Source organism: Aulostomus chinensis, chromosome 21, assembly GCF_037954235.1.
Source record: "Aulostomus chinensis isolate RoL2024-O1b breed Wild chromosome 21, RoL_Achi_v1.0, whole genome shotgun sequence".
In the NCBI taxonomy this organism is placed as follows: Eukaryota; Metazoa; Chordata; class Actinopteri; order Syngnathiformes; family Aulostomidae; genus Aulostomus; species Aulostomus chinensis.
This window is the reverse complement of record NC_141340.1, coordinates 10,470,841-10,488,935: the sequence shown is the minus strand read 5'-3', so window position 1 is coordinate 10,488,935 and position 18,095 is coordinate 10,470,841. Positions and strand designations below refer to the sequence as shown.

Below are 18,095 nucleotides of genomic sequence, written 5' to 3'. Positions count from 1 at the left end.
TGAATGAGTCCCCCGGGTGTGATTACTGTAGATGGGGCATACCTTATCCAGCACAGCCAATAACACAATCATCCCATACAAAGTGCCTTTATCTGACCCATTCATCTGAGAGTGTGAAACATTCTCATAACCCTACATTCTTTATAGTTCGTTTTTTATTTTCTCAAAATAAATCTCTCCTGAATTAGTCCAGGGAAAACGAGCCGAGCCGAGTGCCACCTACGGTTCACTCCCATCATGGGATACAACAAGCTGAAGACCCCTAGGAGACGGATGGGGAGGGTGGGACTGTGGGAGTGGTGGGGGTTTTAAGGCTTTGAGAGAAGCTGAAAATCAGGGTTTGAGTTACAGTCAAACCTTGTGTGTGTGTGTGTGTGTGTGTGTGGGGCTGGACACATATCCACATACCTGCTCATCTGCTGCATTTGGGTCCACCTGCCATTCCACTAAAAAACAAAACAAAACAAAAAAAGACTTAACACATATTCTGTATTTAGCAGTAATGTAGAATTCGAAGTTGAAATCGAGTTTACTTCTGGATGATGGGAGTCATGCCGAGGTTAAATTCCGGTTTGGCCTCCAACAGTGGTTACCAAAATTTGCCAGAGCTAATCAAAAGAAGTGGGAAAAGTGGGTTTTTGCAGAATGTGAGTGGGAAAAACAATACACTGGTTTATTTTCAGAGATTTGGAGGTGAGTTTTTTTTGGTGTACTCTCAAATATAACTGTGCATACCAAGGGGTACATGAACCCCATTTTGAGAATGATGGGCCCACAAAAATATGGCAACCCTGCCACACTCTACTGAAGTGCGCTGAGGACATTTCTACATCTCCATGGCACTATGAAGTCCTACTGGAGTTTTTGCAGTATTTTGGGACACATACTCTTGTCTGAATGCTTTACGATGCAGCTCTAGCCACCTGTGGGTGATATAAATTCAGTGTTTAGCGTGATAAAACATTACAAATGTACCTCAGTAGGAACTTTACAGGTCAAATCAGCTAGGAGACTGGATGGAGAATGAATAGATGTAATAGGACGTGCATCTTCAGCCTTGTTTGGACTTTGCTCTGAAGTGTGGAAAAAAAAAGAAAAGAATATGACTTGAATATTCTATAACCAACTCATGTAAACACCTTGATCTAAATATACTTATTTAGAATAAGTTAAATAGATGGTTGCTGTTTATGTAATCCATTACTTTTACATGAAGTTCAGGGAATATCCCCTGGCAATGTAAATGTGAAACAAACAGGGAGTCCGCATTGAGACACATGACATGATTCCAACCAATCAGCAACCGGGAGCGTTTGTGTCTATGTCCTGCTGCACTGCAATCCTAGCTATGAGCTACGCTGTGCAAACAAATGATCTCAGTGCAACAAGATGGTCGAGAGCATAAAGCACTGCAGTTTTCTGACTGACGTGGAGCTAGTAGACCAGACACACACACACACACACACACACACACACACACGCGCGCTCTGGAGTAGTCTAGCTTGCTATATGCCCATATACCATATATGTTTATACTCTATTGTACTGCTGCTAAATACAGCCAGTGAATCTTATCTTTTCCTATCCATTCCTCTTGTTAGTGAGATGAGCTCGCCATGTTTTCCTGACGTTCACTGAGAGAGTTAGAAGGCCACATCAGGAGCTTTATTCTTTTGGAGGTTTGGTGTGAGGGCACCATTTTTGGATGGCAGTACAGTACTAACAAACATTTGCACTGATATGGAATTACACTCAAACCAGCAATGCAGTGTTTCAGTCTTGTGAGTCAGACGTCTCAGAAAATAATACACTACTGCCGTCTAAATATTTTCACCAGCTGGAGCTAAACAATCATTGAAACTGACTCTCATTCTCACGTAATACCTAAGATTGTACATGCAGAGAGAATTTGTATAGTCCTTCAACAACATGCGTTTGAGCAACGCTGGAATGTGTGTGTTCAAGTAGGAATGTGCACGCTCACGTTCCCCACTTCTCAAAAGTAACAGGATTAAGGTCAGATGTGACCAAACACAAACATTCTGTCGTTCATTCTTGCCATCCATCATTCCTTTCTCTACACAATCACTTCATTACAGACGAAAACGGAAGAAGAGGCTGAAACAAATGAACAGTTCTAAAAAATAAAAAAAAAGCTCTTCGCCCGTCCCGTAATCTGTTTTATGAAGTGACTATTTTTAGGTATTTGAGCTCAGAGTCAGAAATTAGTATGTTGAGTTCTGCTTAACAGCTTTATTATTTACATACTTGGATATCTAATGAAGACAAGAGCGCCTAAAAACCTCATGTAGCTTCAGTCGATCGGCCTGTCGCCTGTAATGTTAGATTACAGCAGTACCTTGATTAACGCTGAATGATGTGTGGTTTGTGTTGAAAATAGTGGCTAATTTCTGTCGTATGTGAATTTATAGATATTATATGCTCATCTGCAGTTGGTCCGAGTCATAATTGTTGTCATGAAGCACCTAATCATCACTCTGCAACGCCTACAGGCTGCAATGCCTTTCGTTATTCACTGGATCCACACCACACTGTCCCTGCAGTGAAAAACAGCGAGCTTCAGACCTGCAACCAGCTCCGTGTCAACTGCTAAGAACTGTCAGATAGCAGTTACATCGGGCCACGTTCGGCACTTCTGGCTCTGGTGTGGGCCACATTTGGACAAAACATTAAATGCGATCTAAATCCTCCTTTCAACCAAGTTTCTTCTCACTCCATGAATAAGGAGCAATTGTCCTGTAGATTGAGGAAGCCAATTGAAATATATTTCCGTTAAACCTGCAATGACCTGGATTGAGACAGCTCTGAGTGATGGGGAGGAGCAAAGACATGAGGATAGTATGTTACCACTCTCTCAGTCCAGTCACGCAGACAGATTCATTCCCTGCTTGACCCAGCCTTGCCCTTCTCTGCCCGGCAAAGCCAGACTAGACTCAGCCTGTAGACTGTGACCGCTGTTGTCCCTGCCAGCCACCGCAGGTCCTGCAGCTCACCTACACGTCAGACTAACCAACAGCACAGGCTCTACCCAAAACAGTGGGCCGGGGCACAAGCCAAAGCAAAATAAATCCCATCATTAACCGAAAGAGGTTCCGCATAAACAAAAAGGAAACACCTAAACAGTTGGACGGTATATTTTTGTCTAAGAAGGGGATTTAAGTTCTTAGTGAGGAAAGCAAAGCTGAACATCCACGGGGTAAAATGAGGTACAGGAAGGATTTTATATCAGGCAATTAAATTTATGTTTGGCCTAAAATGTGGGTAGCCATTATTTGGATTAAGGGGTGGATGATGTAGTTTACGGGATAGTTTTATTTCCATCCCTCTCAAACATAATGGCTTATTAAATGGCTTATTACTGTATAAATATAACTATGTCCTCACTTGCTCTCAAGTTCATGTTACAGTACCATTAAAAAGGTCAGCCACCCCATGTTAAGACACGGTCAACGAGAAGCTCGTGTCACCTTCAATGTTGTAGTAAAGGCACTGAATAAGTGACATCATGGAAACGCCCTGAATTGCAATACTTTTATAATCCAAACATACGCACAAATACACACACACACGATGAATAGAAATATACAAGTATACATATACACACACACACACACACACATATATATTTATACACACATATACATATATTATGAAGTCTTCATTTGTAATTGTGTAGGTGCAGCTTTATTTTATGACGCAGACAGTTTGGCTGCGAGTTTGACTAACGCTTTTCGGGGGGGGGGGCATTTCGACTCAAATCTTAAGACGATATTTTGACTCTTCACTAAGGAAGGAGCTGATCTGGTAAAAGAAACACAGGTGATTGACAAAGACTAGCGAACTGACAAGACACAGGTGAGTGACGAAAAAGAAAAAGGCGAGAAACAGACAAAGAAAGGAAGTGTAAAGACACAGGAGGGAAGTGCTTTCAAAATAAAACAGGTAGTGACCACTCCAAACTAAACCACAAACAAGGAAACACAAGAAACACCACGAAGCTCAATAACTTACAAGTAAATACAAATTTAAAGTATGTGACTAAAAATTCAACAACTTTGATGTAATTCTGGACATGTAAAATTTAAAAAAAAAAAATCTTGCTTCTCTTATTATTTCTTTTAATCCTGGCCCTAATTATCTTCAGTGTGTGTGACCTCCTCTGAGTTAAATGTATTTTACTGCACAAGTCTTCGTGCCAGGCTGCGTCATCTCCCTAATGGCTCTTAGTAATAACACTGCCAGAGTTATGCAAGTCTCATCCACAGGGAATCACATGGGAAAACTTCAGCCATGGATACAGTTGGCTTCAATAAAATAACTAAATTCATTAACAATCACGCAAAGCATCATTTTCTCTCTCCTAATGAGAAAAAAAAAATAACACAAGCACCGAAGCTAAATCAGGATGATGAGCTGCATCTGTATTGCAGACCAGTGGAACTGCTTGAATACTGGGAAGAAACGTGACGGTGAGCAGCTGAGGTGAGCACATGCAGACCCGTGACGTCCATCCTGCTCAGGCTTCTCAGTTTGCGCCGTTTCCCTGAAACGCATGCAGAAACATTGGAGGAGCCAACACATCTAGTGAGCAAACAGCGGAAAGCACTCATATCAACTGGCCCAAACGTGTTTTAATTGTGAATAATAGATCCTCGCAAATGTTTTATGTTTCTGCTGATACGTCCGCTCCGCAAGGCACGGAGAAGGAAAGCAAAAGGGAGAAGGGAATGTTGTTTTGGGGGTCTTAATAGCATGTTCTTTGAGCGTGTTTTACGTCACTGCCACCCACTGCTTTTCCTTTACATATGGTTGGCTTCCAGGAATGTGTTTCCTTAGCCTGTTCTTGATGACACGGGTCACCTCACTGACACCCGCACATGTTGGGGGAGTGATGAACCAACAGCTCAAGGCTTAGATAAAACAGATCCAGAGAAAGATATTGGTTATAGTGCACGATAACGTTGAATTTCCAAGAAAAATTCCTTTCTTTGTCTGATTTATGGTCTTAAAATAACTGGACTGATGACAAAAAATACATGTTAACTGATTACCAGTTTAGATGTAATTTACTCAAGCTTCAGAGTATTTTCTTTTGACTCAGAAAAAAAAACAAAACAAGTGGTGGTTTGATGATTGGAAGGAGGTGAGCAGCTCTCCGTTTCCATCTTGACTGGATCCAGGTTTTTACAGATACAATCTTTTCCTCCAACATATAAAAGTTAATTTTCTTTTTCCAAAATGTCATACACTTCTTTTAAACTCACAATTCAACTTGGAAAAAAGTTATGGTCCCTGACAGTTCAATAAAAGACAGTAATATAAAAAAACTAAGGTCAGGTGGCAGACTTGTCATTTTCCTTTTTCTCATTTTATTTATTTTTTTCCACTCCACAAGATGAGAATATTACAACCTGAAAAAAAAAAAAATGACTGAAACACCCCTAGATAAAAGGAAACCAAACCCATAATACGCTGGAAAAACAAAGCAAACACCAAATTATAACATCTCACACAGCAACACTTGACATCTTAATTAATCCTGATCTATAAAAGCAAAAAAAAAAATTCTTTATTATTCAATGAAACAACCCATTTCACACCCACTGGTGCTCGGTGTGTGGTGCTCAGTGTAAAAGCCGCCTCTGTGTCCAGCTGGACGGGATTCCAGGCAAATCTGGAGCTCAAACCCGTCCAGGTAAAACAGAGTGGATTCCCACTTAGATGCCACTTGGATGCGGCTGAATGCTAAATTGAGATATTTATGTATGGTTGGCCAGTGTTTATATACTGCGGTGTCTGTACTTTCCAGAATTTGTACCACATTTAAAAGGATCAACTTATATGAGGAGGGTTTCTGGTTGAAGAAAAAAACAAAAAAACCAAAAAACAGTCGGAAAATATAAAACATGCAACTACCGGTAATTAAAAAGGAAAGAAAAAAATTACAAAAATAAGTACGGTTTTAATTTAATTTGGAATAATAAGCATTCGGGCCAGGGTTGTTACTTAGTTTAATGAGGTTCATTTTTGTATTTATATGGAGGATTATATAGGGGTTTGGCTCTATGGGATGCCAGAGTGGGTCTTCAGGTTCGTGGGTTTATCGGACCACCACTTCAAGGGCAATTTCACAGAAGACGTTGAAGTGTTGGCCTTCTTCCCTGTTGCCTGAGCCCAGCTTTGAGGTACCTTTCCATCGGTGGTATTACTATTTTTACAGTGTATTTTTGCATATTGAGTAACCTTGTGTACGATGGGTTAATGGCACTTACACAGCACATGTCAATACATTGATTTTTATGTTGCCTGAAAGGATTTGCACGTTAACACCTGAATGGATACGAACCCACCATGTACTCATTAAGGTTCCTACATTTTTGTTAGATTTGCGTCATGTGAAGGATGAATGAGGGTATTTCAGATGGCGACTCTCTGGATACACAATGAACGGGTGCTCTTTGGTGTGCTGCACTCTTGATCTGTCGCAGGGTTTTTGCAAATAACGTGTTGAAAGTACATGGCGGTACTACAGGAACAATACCAATGTAAATCATTGGGATAAGTTTTTTCAGAGTGAGAACAAAAATTCGCATGTAACGTCACGTGATGGTCGGTAGTTGTCAAAACATCATAAAGTCCACTTAGGGGAAGAAATTTAGGGTGGTAATTGTTCTCATCAAACACCCAACTTTGTAATGAAACATGGGTGTTTGAGTCCTACTCAGTTCCAATTTAGTTTATTACTGTTTTTAAACCAAAATTTACAGCCATAGACTGGTGTTCAAATACTGTTTATATCCAGTTTACAGCATTATGTTTTATGACTTTCAACAAAGCAATGCCTGAAGGTAACCGGGCATTAATAAAACCCCCACTTTCCGACAGTACATTTGCTCCAAGAAGTTTTTGTCAGTGAATAAAACTCAAGCGCTCAGAACCATACGACGACATTAACCACCACACATTGTTATGTCGCTGATGTTGTGTATCCACCACGACAAAATGTTCTTCTCTCAACCATGAAAGGATCCTAATTAACTTTTTATGGACCTTGCAATTCTAAAAGATGCACCGTCATAACACGTTGTGGTCATTTCCCATACTTCTATGAGATGAGGTTAGATTTCTGTGGTTATCCCTGTACTTTTTCCTCGCTTTGACATGTTATTTGTTAAATTCCTCAACAACTACATGAGTGCTTGCCATGCAACTTGGTACAGACATCCATATTTATTAGAGGGATGACTTCTATTGACTTTGACGTCCATTCAGCACCACTAGCAGGCAAATATTTGTGTTCCCCTCAAGAGGAAACCCAGTGACCCCCACCCCCCACCCCCCCAACAAACATCATCATCATCTGCTGACCTTTTAATTTCCTGAAAACTTTGAGTTACGACCAAATATAGACAACTGCCCATCAAAGTTAGATGGTGCTAATTAGCGAACGTTAGCATGTCAACAGGCATAAAATTACATGCTGAATGGGATAAAAATTAAGTTTATAAATCTCTCTTTAGGAAAACAGATAGAAAACATTAGTTTACATGATTCTAGTTTGTATTAAAGTAATACATTAATGCTGTTTTGTACGATACTGTAATACGCATCTGATCCACTGTCACACTGCTTGAACTCTCACACATTATGAAGACATTAAACCTGATTTGTCTCTGGCACAATCTGCTTTTAGAATTTAAGAGGGGGATTACAGTCGCATGCCACACTGGCTGAATCTTCAAAAGGTTTAAAAAAAAAAATTTTTTTTTATTTATTTATTTTTTGGTCACGTGATCTGAGCTGACACACTCCGAAGCGCCACATTTATCTTTGAATTTGAGTTCATGTTCTTGAATCTTTACCGCTAGCATATTTTCAGTCTGGCTTGCTCAAGGAGGTGAAAAGTAATACAGCTTGAGTGTGATTCATGGAAATGTTGGTGACTCAGAGACGATGCATTAAAGAAAGCCACCCAAAAAAAAAAAAAAAAAAAGCTTGATTTTGCCAAGTGATGTCATTGTAGGTAGAATTCTGAGAGTAGCTAATATTACATAATTCGTTGGGCATATGCATCCTCACGACATTTGACACCAGCAGCATCTTAGTCCAAAAAGACCACTTTTTCCAAGTAACATCTACTGCCAAACATGGACACACACACACACACACACACACGGGAGATGAATGATCTCTGTCGGGACTGTTTTATGGTGACTAATACGTTTTTTGGAAACGTCTCTCCCTTCTTAAGGTCACCAGGGTTGGGACCACCTCCTTCTCATGCCGCCCGTAATCATGGCAGCTGAAATGACTCCTGACATTTGAATGGCGTGCATTTGAGAGGACACCTGTTTTTCTTATTGATGGACTTGTTTATATCATTATCCACATTTGCTGGACAGAAGTTTGAGGAAAGTTCACAGACTCTTTTACTGGCTCGAGGTAAACGTAACTGGGTGAGAAGTCATTTGATAGCGCGGGCGTTCTTTTTTTTTTTTTTTAAATCCTCCCTTAAACACACACTGAAGTGATTGGAATGAGTTTCACAGAAACAACAAAAAAAAAAAAGCTGTGAAAGGAAAAGGAAAATCTCTTTTACATGAAACACCTGGGACTGTTTTGGATAATGAACTTGATTGTCTGCAAGTCTGCATCAATCACACAGGTCACAATCCAATACAGAAACCACATTTTTATAGAAACTTTTACAGAGGCCAGTAGCATGGGGCAAAGCAGTGAATCATGGGAATCCACACTTCACCAGTCAATGGTTTGACCAGTATTGGCCAACACTGGAATGCGATTAGAATTGTGGTGATGACGCTCTAACAGTGACGCCTTTCCTAGCATCTGGAATCACTCTGCTACTGTGTGTCTGGGGCTTAGTTCTGTGGGTCAGAGGGCAAAGAGAGGTTTGTCATTACAACAGTGCTGAGAAATACCTCGGGCAGGACACTGCTGCTCTGCTGAACCCTGGTACATCCAGTAACCACAGCTGACGTAGAGGAAGAGGCGTGACTTGAGCTGACGGGAAGCAATTCGTGAGTGATGTAGAACCTGAGATGTTTGGCGAGGAGTCAGTTCTATTCATGACACCGTCGAGGTATGGAACACTTGTCTATAAGTAATCAAGCTCGAGCAACGATGAAGTCCAAACATGGGCCATTCTTCACGTCATGCCAAGTCCAAGGTGCCATGAGGTGGCGGTTAAGGCGATGGGTCAATGATATGTGGTGTGACACACAACCTCAGGGTGGGAAGCTAAGGATTGTAGGGTTCAGGAACACTTGAAATATGGAGGAAAGACAACACTAAAACTCCAGACCAGACCTCAGTTGAACTTCACTACCCTGATGTACACTATGCAGGACAGGTGGTAGGAACACTCTAGCAGAGTCAGACTACTGGATCCACAAAATGTATTTGACAAGGCCTGAGTTAAACTCAGCACAGCCTGTGCTAAACCTGAACTGCTCCTGCATTATTGAAGTTTCTTTCATATGAAATTTAAAAAGGTTATGAGTGCCAGAGAGTTGTTCCAAGGAAGACTCCATCTTTGTTGGGGATATTTGAAATCCTCCCCGAGCCAGGCACTAAGACAGAAAGCCTGCATTTGGGTTTCTTTAGTGGGGACAGATAAACTCAAACGAAGGCAACTGAGGCAAGTGGGTAGGACTTGAAGAAATAGTATTTAATAATAATGTTAACTAAAACCAAACAACCACAGAACACAATATAATTATGGGATAACTGGAGGAGAAACCAGGACGAGCAACAACGATCCGACACAACTGAAACAGATTGAACTAATCAAACAAACGATACCGGCAGAACCAGGTGAAAGATAGGAGAAGACGAGGTGGCACAAGGTGACAGATGAAAACAGGAAGTATAAACAACAAAATGACAGGGAGAAACTGAGTACAAAATAAAACAGGAACTGACAAGATTAATGGAACGCAAACCACAAACCAGGAAACACAAAGGTAATGTCTATGAAACTAAAGCTCTCTTTGGACGGGATTGTGACACTCTTCTCTCTTCGTGGCATGCTTTCGGGAGCTGAGGCCAACAGAGACAAGCTAACTGCCAGTTAGCCTGGCAAAATAAATGGTAGTGGGTGAGAAATGTTTGCATACCACCATCAGGATCTATACTGGTCAGAAACTAAAAGTAGGCCATGATTAAGAGTGGCAATAGGCGTCCAAGTTGTGAAATATCTTTTGTTTTGTTGGCCAAAATTACAATGACCATTTTGACATCCTCTGTGAAATCACTGCACCCAGAAAAGCAGTTCAAACTTATCTGATACGAAAATCGCAATGTTTTTGACTTTCGTATGGGTACGCTAACACTTCCCATACACTGGCATTCATTGCTTTAAGCTAACTAGCGAGCTACCCCGTGAATTTAAAGTATTTCTCTTATTGTCTGGCTCTGAGGAGGACGACCAGTCAGTGCAGTTCCTAAAAGTTGTTCCTTTAAAGACTCCGTGTGCATCAGTTTCCCAAAATTACATTTGAGAGGTTACTCCAAACAAAGAGCACTATTCAGACTTTTGTCTCGTGGCTAATGACTACCTGCCGAAGACATAAAACATGAGATAAAACATACGGAGGCTTTAATTCTCATTATGAATAGCCGAGCAAAATCATGTAATATTTTATATTGATGCATGTGTGTTTATGAGCGGGTTGCGTGAGGGCAAAACGACCGGGCCCTTGATGAGCTGTGAGTTGTGGATATTTTGGCTCGAAGGAAAGGAAATCACTGTTTCACATCTGTCAACGAAATCACCGTGAGGTTATTTTTTTTGTTGTTGTTGTTGTCATTTTTGGAGAAATGTCAGCTTATAAAATGACAGACAGGTTGATTTAGAGCAGGGGAAAAATAAGCATGGCCTCACATTCTCTGCCTTTCCAAAGTAACCTACAGTACAACTGTGAATTTTCTCTTATTGAATCGACAGCTGTAGGTTTTTCAATACATTCGCAGTTCTGTTCCAAGGACTACAAATACTTTGGTTTCACTTGCAATCCCAGACAGCAAAGAATCTGCTGTTTGCACTATGTTCATTCCTCTTTTGGCCTCAATATCACTCTTACATTCTGAGATTATGCTCATCTGCTTAAAGGCAATACAAACAGACAATAAGACAGGAAAAGACCTTGCACTAATTGTAACCATGTGCAGCTTGTGGGAACGCTGACCATTTGTGCAGCAGCAGTATCTCTTGATGAGTCTCTATAGCACTTTGATATTTAGCAGGAAACAGGGACAGGAAATGTGCACTGGCTTGGGGATGCTGGGATACATCGTATACACTCACCGCTCAACAAACCAGAGCAGAAGGCAGCAGCTGGTCGGATTTGTTTTGGCCCAGGGTCTTGCAAGACCCAGACAAATTTCCTGGTTGATAACAAGCATTTTCTGTCACAACAAGCAGCTCAGTGTTGGGAAGAGAGACTATAACAACAATTCAGATGTGTTCGGTGCTGAACAGGTAGCTGCAGTAGGTTTTTATAAGAGCTTTGAAACAGCTGCCTGTTGCAGAATGACGTTGATGAGAGCAATAAAACTAAAACATGCACATCAGAGCTGAGGGGAGCTGCAGCGGGGCGACTTCTGGAAAATACATGACCTCTTAACACTGCGCAGGTTGGCGGGAGCACAGAATGTGCTAAAATGATGGGCGTTCAAAAGATGTAATTGATGCCTATTAAGATCCTTTGTTGTAGTGGACACAGATTTCCTGGTTCAACAATGAGACGCATAGGTTGGAGTGGTGGTTAGCACCAATTGAGCTACCGACAAGGAGACAGGTATTCTCGTACCGCTCAAGTCCTGCGTTTCGTGACACAAAGCTAACTGAGGAAGTTTGCCGAACTTTTTCCAGCCATAACCAGACCATAACTGTATTGACATGTTTATTGTGTTAATTTAACCAAAAGACTTAATATATATAAACTCATCAATCCAACTGAACCCATTCTTTTCAAAGACCAAACTAACACACAAAGACATGCTTGGCGTTCTGTGCTTCCCGCCATGGTTGCAGGAGACACTGTCTCACTAGTCACTGTCCTGCAACAACTGAATCCACCTGGCCTCCGTCAGAAGACGAAGGCAACCGGTTTCAACAAATAAATTGGCTTCCACAGCTTCTTACGTTCAAAGAGTCAGAATATTTTAATGATTATATGTTTAATGTAGGGCTGCACGGTGCTGCAGTGGTCAGCACTGTCGCCTCACAGCAAGAAGGTTCTGGGTTCGAGTCCCGGCTCGGGCACGGGATCTTTCTGTGTGAGGCTGCATGTTCTCCCCGTGCCTGCGTGGGTTCTCTCTGGTACTCCAGCTTCCTCCCACCATCCAAAGACATCAAGAGGGGACGAGGCTGATTGATACTCTAAATTGACTGTAGGTGTGACTGTGAGTGTGAATGGTTGTTTGTCTCTGTATGTTGGCCCTGCGATGGACTGGCGACCTGTCCAGGATGAACCTTGCCTCTCGCCCCTTGACACTGGGATAGGCTCCAGCCCCCCCCCCCCCCCGCGACCCTTAATGTAGGAATAAGCGGAAGACAGTGGATGGATGGATGTTTAATGTACCCGCCTTGTTAGCGATGTCATGGATGTGTCCAAATAGCAACATCATAAAGGGGGGGTGGGGTTAGCCCATAAACTGAAACAGTCCAGGAGGTGTCATTAGAGCAGGTGCTAGGGCATAACACAAAACAAACAAAAAAAACAACCTCTTTTCTGGACATATGAGGGCAAAAACTTTACTCTACAGGGAACTCTAACTACCTCTACCGAACATGTTTACTATGTCACGAAGAAGGAGAACCAGTCCCATTTAAAAGGGGGCTTACCGCCACCTACTGTTTCAGATGCAGACTTACTGTCTTCAGTAAATTGATGTAGCATTAGTCCCATCAAAATAGCCTAATCACGCTATACTGTATGCATCGCTTGACTGCACAGTGCATAAAACTGATGGAGAATATTATTTCAAAAACTTGTCATTGAAAAATACTCATACAATGTTTATACAATGCCAGATATTTCATGTGTCCCATTTATTGTCTTTTTCACATATTTCTTTGAGATCTGATTGGACAACTCTCTGAGTCACTTGAACCACTGTTATTCACATCTGTTGTTTTTATTCTCCAATCATCAGTGTATTGATCCATGTAATTTCATTTGTTTGCTGACAAAAGACGTAAAATTCAATATCCATACTACATGCAAGCTCTTCTCTAGAAGTGAAACATACTCTGATGTGTATCTACTACGGCCCGTCTCTCTTTGGGACATGTGGGGAGCCAGTAAGACTAAAAACCACTTGTTCACAAAACAACACCTGGAATACATAGAACATCCCGTACTGAGGACATTTAATGGTGCACAACTATCCGAGGTAGGGACTTTCCTTTAACGGCGATAACACGTTAAAAGGTTATTACTGCCAAGCACATCAAAGCCAGAACTTATGTTACCTTAACCATAAATACGTACGGTGCTCGGGTCAGGCTCGGGGCTAATTTATAGTGGTTTGTTATACAAGAGTTACTTGAAAGACTATGATGACTTCTGGATGTCTTCTTAGTAACCTGGCTTTGCTTTCATCTGATATGACGAACTTTGGATGATCAGAAGTACAACAAAAGGACATGAAAATATCTGCTGCAAGTCTAATATACTGGCCTTTCTACAGTCAAATTTGAGTGCTCATTTGCATACACAGCAGACTGTGTGTCAGTGGTAGATGACGTATGCCATCTAATAATCCTAGCACATTCATGCATAGGATAATTTGAGTTTGGGTTTCCACTCAATTAACCAACAGTGTGTAAAGTGTGAAACTATTTGGCAGAAGGGATTACCATAATGACCAAAGCCAGCAGAAAGAGACACACAGGAAACTCTGCAGAACAGTCAAAACACTTGCTAATGCAGAGCAGGTCGAAAACTGGCAAAAGACGCACACCCGTGAATTTACGCCCCATGGGTATAGGGTTTAAAAAAACAAGAGGAAAGTTTACTATGTGGTCAAATTCAGACGGATAGGATTACAAAACATTCCTGGTATGACGTAAGTTTGTGAAATAAGGTTTGACAGAGCTCATTGTTGGAGAGTTTAGACCAAGTAACAAATGTTGATGACATTGTACTCTGGTTCATATTCGTGTAGCCTAAACAGCAGAAATGGGAGGACAGAGAGAACACATCTAGACAAATATTACAAGTGAAAGGGATTAGTTTTTAAAAGGAAGGGACAATGCAACACCCTCATTTCATGGTAGACTTACGTCAATCCCTGCTCTGTTGTTAAGCGAGGGACTATGCCAATTTTTTTTAGGAAGTACTGCTGTTTTGGAATCCTCCCCGTAGCCAGACAAGAAGATAGATACCCTTCTCTTCTCTGTGCTGCTTTAGGAGTCACAGAAACCGGGTGACAGCTTGTACTAATGAAAGCTAGTGGTTGGACAGCGTTAGCATATCTTCTTCAAAAGTCACAAAAAGGTCATATTTAGCATCTTGGATTGAATCCTCCTCATCTTGTCTTACAGAGTCCCTTAGTTTGTTGTTGACACAGTCTTGTTTGGATCACATTAACATTTAGTTTTAGACTCTTTACAGGTAGAGTCCATAGCACGGTTCATAAACATGATGTAAATTCAAATTGGACCCCTCCTCCTGGACTCAACAGCACCAGAAGCACTTGCTCCTGCCCTTGACAACCTGAAGCCAGCCCCGCAATCACCTGCTGCCGGCAGGCACATGCCAAACGCTAGCTAGGACACTAGCTAACTGCCAGTTAGCACAAGTTAAATATCATCCAAGACAAACTGAACGCTAAGCTAAGCGCTGACTAGTACAAGCTTACTGCTAGTTAGCACAAGCTAAATGCTGACTAGGACACGCTAAACGAAAGAAATGTTCAACAAAATAGAATCATTGAAATACAGGGAGCCAGACACAGCTGCCACTAACGCCACAAACATGTACACAGGCCCATAAATGGTGGTTGAGCTCCAATAATTTTATATGCCACTGTACTTAATTTTTCAATGATAATTTTTGTTTCATACCTTCTCCCTTGTCTTTGTTTGCTTTACATTTCCCGTCTCTTTTGTCTTTGTCTTTTTCCACTTGTTTTGAGTCGTCCCCTTTGTTTCTTGTCAGCTCATTAGTCTCCATTAGTCCCAACCCTGTTCTTTGTCTCTCTTCACCAATCAGCACCTTCCCTGCCCTCACGTTCTCTCACCTGTTTCTTTTTGTGTCACTAATAGTAATTTGTATTTCAATTTAGTTGTCTGAGTAAGTTCTTGTTGGAATCTCTAGTCACCCTACTTGTTACTCACTTACCTTTGTGTTGCTCACCCAGCATCGTCTTCTTCATGGACTATTTTTGATTGTTAGAGTCTTGGCTCCATACATCCTACCTCCTTGCCACTCTCTGTATTTGGGTTCTGCTCTACCATGATGCTAGGCAGTTATATACGTTTTTTTCCCCCCAAAGGCCATCCTGAGGCACAAATTGTGCTATGTTTTATTTGAGTGCTGTGAATAGCCATTAAATTTCAGCGTAGATAATTAGCCAATGATATGATAGACCTTATTGACTATTTTAAATCTACAGAAAAACTTAATTGCCCGGCAACTGGAAAGAAGAAAGAAAAGCCTTAATGAAGACTGTGACCTGTTTATAAATCTGCACTAATCAATACATTTACATTATCAATAAACAAATTGGATTTTAATAAAGCTGGGTTTGAAAAAGATATTTGAAAAGTTTTATGACCTTTTTTTTCTCATTATATTTGATGACATCTATTGTATGCGTTTTTATTGTGCTATTTATGTTCTCGGTTGTGTATAATGTTCATTTTATTGGCTACTGTCACAAACCAAACTTTCTAATCTAAACATCCAAACAAACAACAACAACAACAAAAAGGATTTTATGAAATGCAATGATCATTACATACACTGCAGCTCCTCTCAGCCTTCTGAAGCTTTATGGCATCTTTCAGCTCATCGTTTTGTGTTTATGGCCCACAACTTTTCTTCTCTGGTTCACTCTCAACATTTTAAAAATGCCTGCATTATCAAAAAACCCACTGTACACTGCCAGCACAGCACCAGCCAGTGTTGAAACAAACATAGTGACTAACTGGTGAGCATAAATTGGCGCACTTAGCAGCAAGAGACAGATGTTTCCCTCTGGGGTCAGACACGAACAAAATAGAGTTAATATGAGGGCAAACTTCTACTTGTTAAAACACTTGACTCAGAATCAAAAATGTTGGTCCATATCTGCAAAGTGTGTAAATAAGCAACCGGGGATTAGATAATACTGTGTACGAATGAGGTGATTAGAACTTATCTCTTCTGCTCTCAAATAGTGAAAGATTTCATACTTCTTCATCATGACATTTTAGTAAGAATTACACACGCGCACGCACACAAACATACACACACACACTCTCACACACACACACACACACACACACACATCAAACAAGAGCTCAGTGGAAAACCAAAGTTTAGATTGTCTCAGAAAAACATCTCACACTGTAGGTAACACAGGATAGATTAAATAATTTCGCCTCCATAGTACAATCAAACCAGAGGGCTCATGACCCCACAGTATTTGCTCCATAAAACTTGGTTTGTTTGCATTGAACCAGAACAACCAAGCTGTAAATTCTTACAAGGAACGCCACCTGCTGCAGCGGGTTCAAGCCTCACAAAAAGAGCTGCAGAGAAAAACAAGTGGGGTCACCTTGTTTGGAGAAAAACAGAGTGAGGCAAAAGCTTGGAATGGAAGACAAGTGAGATAAAAGCTTATGCCAGTATGCTCTGGTAGAGCAGGTACATTATACTTGCTCTTCTGTCAGACCTTTCTGTAACCCCATGTGCAAATTCAGCATGGAAGCACATTTGCCATGGACGTTCTGACGCAACTCCTACGATTTCTACATTTTATTACAGCCACGTTCGGGTACGTTGCCTATACCGCCATCTTCTGACAAAAGGAGCGTAGTTGATCCTCTCCGGCTACTCGATAGAAATGCATCTAATCCCCCTTTCCATCCATCCATCCATCGTCATCTTCCGCTTATTCCTACATATTAAGGGTCGCGGGGGGGCTGGAGCCTATCCCAGCGTCAACGGGCGAGAGGCGGGGTTCACCCTGGACAGGTCGCCAGCCCCCTTTCCTTGTTTTTTTATTTTTTTGCAAAAGATGAACTTCACAGTGAAACAGAAACCAGGTCACAGAGTCTGTTTGGAATGTCCAAGCATTTGGTCACGTGCCAAAGTATTGGAAAAAACTACGTTTTGAATGAGTTTGGTCCAGACTACAATAGCAGGTGTAAAAGGTGGCTCTGACATCATGAGGGTGCTTTAACACCCAGCTTGGTCCTTTTGGCCATGTTGGAGCACAGCGATTGCGCTCAGGTGAAATTCAGAGGCAAACCCAAACAAATTACGATGTCAGTTCTTACTTGTACACAAATCTTTCCCACGGATTTAGAGATTTAATTGGTGTGAACTGAAAACTTCTGGTGGCATTTGAGGACACGCCAGACGTCCACCAAAGTCATTTAAGTTTATCCTTTGGGAACCATGAATTGACCTTAAGTGCAACTCTCATCGATCAATGATTGTGACAAGGATACCCTCAGGCTCTGGCTCACTATCTGGGAAATATTCAATGAAGAATGAAACTCTTTGCCCAGTCCCATCAACTGCACATCATAGAACCTGGGAAACACAAAGTCTATTGCAGGAGTGACGAAGACAAGAGGCCAAAAAAGGGACTCCCAGTGATCCACAGAGACTGTACTTCATCTAAAAATCTGCCGCTTTCATGGAACCCGGAGTCCAAGAAAACTTAAGCTTTACTGATAAGCAGAATCCAACAAAAACACTGACGTCATGGCCTGCTAAGGACAGCGTGGTTATTACTCATTGCACGTCATAAAATCAACGGGAAACTCAAATGAGGTCATATGAAACAACTCTGTCTAAACACCATAGGTTGCCTACGCACAAATCAAA

At 41.3% G+C, this 18,095-nt stretch overlaps 1 long non-coding RNA gene across 1 annotated transcript in view; it reads right to left on the bottom strand.

The window, feature by feature from the left end:
* LOC147241646 (uncharacterized) overlaps positions 1 to 15,487 on the bottom strand; it is a 28,262-nt gene extending 12,775 nt beyond the window's left edge. Inside the window, exons 1-2 of the long non-coding RNA XR_015110872.1 lie at positions 15,396 to 15,487; positions 409 to 446 (exon numbers count right to left, since the gene is read on the bottom strand). This is a non-coding gene — a long non-coding RNA (uncharacterized LOC147241646). The remainder of the gene's footprint in view (positions 1 to 408; positions 447 to 15,395) is intronic.
* Between the last annotated feature and the right edge of the window lie 2,608 nt (positions 15,488 to 18,095).